Source organism: Solanum tuberosum, unplaced genomic scaffold (assembly GCF_000226075.1).
Source record: "Solanum tuberosum cultivar DM 1-3 516 R44 unplaced genomic scaffold, SolTub_3.0 scf00797, whole genome shotgun sequence".
NCBI lineage: Eukaryota > Viridiplantae > Streptophyta > Magnoliopsida > Solanales > Solanaceae > Solanum > Solanum tuberosum.
The window spans coordinates 88259-93613 of NW_006239729.1; the positions used below are offsets into that span (position 1 = coordinate 88259).

Here is a 5355-nt window from a genome sequence, read left to right on the forward strand (position 1 = left end):
CTTTCTTGATTTGTCAAAATGGACAAGTAAAAAAATAAAAGTTGAACAAGTAAGTGGGGACAATTAGAGTATAAAGTTTGAACTAAAGTTACTAGTTTCATCGAACTCATATCTCAAATGATGAACACAAATTATACCATCTCTATTCATATTTATTTGTCATCTTTAATCTAATGCAATCTTAAGAAGTAATAAACAAAATTATAATTTTACTAATCATTCTTAATTTATATAAATTATTTTACTATTGGAAAATATATATTTCTTAATAATAAAAATAAAATAGTAAATTATCTCTTAATCTTTTAAGCTAGACAAGTATATAGAAAACAACCTCTATTTTCATAAGTTAAGAGGTAAGACTACATATACGTCATTTTTCTATGACCTTATTTTTGTGATTATATTTGTATGTTGTTATTATTGAACAAAATAAAAAATAGTATTTATTTTAATATAATGAATAAATAAAAATAAACGAAAGAAATATTTAAATGAATAAGGAAGCCCACTATTCATTGAATTATGTGCCATCATGGGTGACAAAATCAACCCGATCCTTCCTGCTCGTTCAATCCATTCAAGTGTGGGTTGAGTTATTAATTTGTCCATTTACTAACTTAATTTATTTTAGGTCATTAAAAATTTGATTGCTATATAATTCAATTAATTTTAAAATTGAACGAATTAAGTTACGATCTGCATTATAATCTATTTCAATTTTCAAATTTTAAGTAACTTTGGACGAATTAATGATTCACTCATTTATTAATTCAATTCAAAACCTGCTCAAATTCATTCAAATTTGTCTATTTTACACACCTAACATGTCATCATTGAAGAAGTTTTAAATGAAGAAGGAAGCCACTATATGTTGAATGGTGTGCCATTGGGGTTGACCCAACCTGTTTAAGTTTGAGTTGGTTGTTGACATATTATTTTATTAGTTCAATTTATTTTAATCTATTTTTTAATTTGATATCATATATATATAAGATAATTAATAAAAAGATAAATGGTTATATATATATATATATATATAACAACACACATATGACGTCACATAGGACTCAAATTGACATGTAATATTCCACGTAGAACTCAAATTGTCTATGTTGAATAATGTGCCCTCATGGGTGACAAAATCAAACCAACCCTCCCACCTCATTCAGTTCATTCAAGTTTGGGTGGAGTTATTGATCTATCAATTGACTAACATAATTCATTTAAGCCCATTAAAAATTAAACTTATATATAACCTAAATTAATTTGAGATGTAATTTTATCAAAAAAAATAAAATAAATAAATAAATAAATATATATATATATATATATATGTCTTATATAGTCATAAAAAAAAAAATTATTAGGTATTAAAAAATAATAAAAAATAATAATAAAATAATTAAAACTTTGTATAAATTGAACGAATTAAGTTATGATTTTATACTTTAATTCATTTCAATTCAAGTAACTTTGAACTAATCAATACTTCATTTGTCTCTAATTACTTGACCATTTTTGAATTGACACACCTATTAAGAAAACAATAATTGATATAATGAGTTTATCATTTTATCCCTATTAATTATTAAATAGATGAATTAAAAATTTCAGATTTTTAAAAAGTTCTACTTTTATCAAAGTAATTAATTGAAGATATAATAGGTAAAAATATTTATCCTTTCTTAATTTGTCAAAATAAATAAATAAAAAAAACATATAAAATACGAAAAGTAAACAAGTAATTAAGAACCGAAGGAGTTACTCACTCATTTATTATTTGAGTTCATTGAACCAACTAAAATTAAATTCATTCAAATCCGTCTATTTAACACACTTACGTGTCATCATTGAATAACTTAATCCGTTCTCTTATTTATATAAGAACTCGGTGGGACAGCTACACAAAATATCCTGCTCCACAATAATTAGATGATTAAAATAGTACTACCTTCTTATCTCATAAGAGTTGAAGAAACGAAATAAAATAATCTTATAAGAGTTATACTTAAACTTTAAAGTCAACTAAAAAATCTGTGCAATTCATAAGAGTTGAAAAATAAAAATTGCTCAAGATTAATGCTTGTCTAGACAATTCTCATTTCTTCCCAAATCAAAAGGCTAAAATATGAACTTTTTAAACTTTTTTCCCTTTTCCTTTTTGTGTCTTTCCTCTTTTTGTTATTGAAATATTGGAAGAATTCCGTTACCCAAATTAGAAAAAAATTGCCTCCTGGTCCATGGAAATTACCCTTACTTGGAAGCATGTTTCACTTGTTAGGAGGACCTCCACATCATGTCCTTAGTGATTTAGCAAAAAAATATGGTCCAATTATGCACCTTCAATTAGGTGAAATTTCTCTAGTTGTTGTTATTTCTCCTGATATGGCTAAACAAGTACTAAAAACTCATGATCTCGCTTTTGCATCTAGGCCTAAACTTGTAGCCACCGATATTATTTGTTATAATGGGAGCGATATTGTTTTTTCTCCCTATGGTGAATACTGGAGACAAATGCGTAAACTTTGCATTATGGAATTGCTTAGTGCCAAAAATGTCAAGTCATTCAGTTCTATTAGGCAAGATGAAGTTCTTCGTATGATTCAATTTTTTCAATCATCTTCTGGTGAGACAGTTAATGTCACTGAAAAGATTTTTCAATTCGCGAGCTCTATGACTTGTAGATCAGCATTTGGGAAAGTATTCAAGGAAAAAGATGAATTTATACAAGTGGTACAAAAAAGTGTCACATATAATGGAAGGATTTGATGTGGCTGATCTTTTCCCATCATTGAAATTTCTTCATGTGTTATGTGGAATGAAGAGTAGAATTATGGATGTCCACCATGAATTAGATGTCATTCTTGAAAAAATCATCAATGAGCACAAGAACAATGATGAATTAGGAGGTGAAGGTTTAGTTGCTGCATTGATTAAAGTAATGAAAGAGGGAGGCCTTCAATTTCCAATCCCCAATGATAACATCAAAGCTATTATCTTTGTAAGTACCTTCTCCTTAATGTTATTTATTAAGTGTCCACTGAGTGGAATGTCTATCAGAAACAATCTCTCTGTCGGAGGAAAATTGATCTACAAATTGATCTACACTCTTAGGGTGGGACCTTTTCTTTCCATCTATACATGTGACATCTTTTAATTGGAGATTATTGGTCCTTTTTTCATTTTGGTTGAGTGAGGAAAAAGGGTATAGAATTTGTAAAGAAGGGATGGTTAAAAAAAAGAAGTGGAAAAAAATAGTGTGTCATGACAAGTAGGGTGTGGGAAAAAAAGTAAATATCATGAAGTTGGTTTATATGTCTTTGGGTGGTAATAATTTTATTTCGAATATAATATTGTAACTTGTTTATAAATGAAGGACATATTTGCCGCGGGGACAGAAACTTCATCAGCAACAATTGATTGGACCATGGTGGAAATGATGAGGCATCCAAATGTACTCTCCAAAGCTCAAGAAGAGGTAAGAAACACCTTTAAAGGTAAAGAAACTTTTGATGAAAATGATGTCGAAGAATTGAAATACTTAAAGTTGGTCGTTAAAGAAAGCTTCAGACTCCATCCTCCATTTCCCCTCTTGCTTCCAAGAGAATGTAGGGAAGAAGTAGACATAAATGGATACAATATTCCTTTGAAAACAAAAGTTATGGTTAATGCATGGGCTATTGAAAGAGATCCTAAATATTGGAATGACGCAGAAAGCTTCAAACCTGGAAGATTTGAGGACAACTCTATGGATTTTGTTGGTCATAATTTTGAGTATCTTCCCTTCGGTAGTGGAAGAAGGAATTGCCCTGGGATATCATTTGGCTTAGCTAATGTTTATTTTCCACTGGCTCAATTGTTGTATCACTTTGATTGGAAACTTCCTAATGGAATCAATCCAAGTGAATTGGACTTAACTGAATCTGCTGGATCAACTTGTGCTAGAAAGAGTAATCTTTACTTGATCGCCACTCCTTATTAGTAGCTAGTCAACAAGAACAACCGTCAGACGTCTCAGCCCAAAATTTCCTATTTTGATCATTCAAGTAAGATTTTTTTTTTTTAATTGATGTTTCATGATCAATCTTGGTCAATGAACACTCTTTTTTCTATTTTTTGTATAAATAGTTGAATAGGGAGGTTTTGGATTATGTCCTTCTCCCTTTTTTTTATGTACACTGGTTATTTGTTAATTAACAAGGTAAACATCCATGTCAAATCTTCTGCTAAGGAATTGCTCGAATGGTAAGAACTCATCACTTTTGACTCTTAGGTTGTAAGTTCGAGTCATTAAAAGAACAAAAAGAAATAAAGGATGGAAGCTCTTAGATAGAGGTAAAAAAAAAGAAGTTAAAACAAGAAAAGGAGAAAAGGGAGTTGTTCGGTGGTAAACGCCTCTCATTCCATAGTTCTGTATCTAAAATTATGAATTTGAGTCACTAGAGGAGCGAAAGTGATGGAAGCTCCTATAATGGGGGTAAAAATAGAATAAAAAATAAAAAATCTCCCACCACCGCAAGGTCGCTTAACTTAAGGGAAAAAAAGAAGGATAAACTACCTTATTAGACATACATCACTACTATATATACTAATATTCTCTTTACTTTTAAACAATTACATATATTACCATTTTTAGTATTTTATACCATATATTAATATATTATTTGAAAATACTATTAGATACCCACATCCCTTAAAACTATTATTGATTAATTATATGCTTAAATAACTCTTTCACTCCAAATCAACCACTATCTCTTAATTCTCCCCTCCCATGTTTATCACTCAATTATGTCTCCTCCTTCTGATTCAAGAATTTCACCTTACAATTTCATTTCAACAATAGTTAATCTACTCTCTTCTTCTCAAGATATCATCACCATGGCCGACAAATTCTCCTGAACCCAAATATTATTCTGTATTGTTCATTTATAACTAGATCAAATCAAAGTAACTGCTACAGAGAAAACTTTAATTCAGAGTGTGTCTTGATTGTTTGTCTCCGGAAGAAATGGATCTTAGTTTTGATTATGTTATACCACAACGCAAAAGGATCAAAGGGAGTATTGTAGAGAGTTTTTGTTTGTTGGTGTTCTTCTAAGGCTTTCTTTGGTTACCGTGACATGGATTTGGTAGTACCAATATTACTTTGATATAGCCCTTGAAACATGTGTATCCAATAAGTAGTAATCTTAATTAAGATCTGAGTTGTATATTTAGTAATGGGGTATCTGAACATGTATATGTATCCACTATATATTAAATTTCGGATACATGATTTTTTAACAACACAATGATATTAATGATACGACAGATACTCTACAGTCGTGATTTGTTCATAGATTCATGTGT

The 5355-nt window shown here is 29.6% G+C and overlaps 1 pseudogene; it reads left to right on the top strand.

The window, feature by feature from the left end:
• Positions 1-4032, top strand: part of LOC102581081 (premnaspirodiene oxygenase-like) — a 9386-nt pseudogene extending 5354 nt beyond the window's left edge.
• Positions 4033-5355: the final 1323 nt, after the last annotated feature.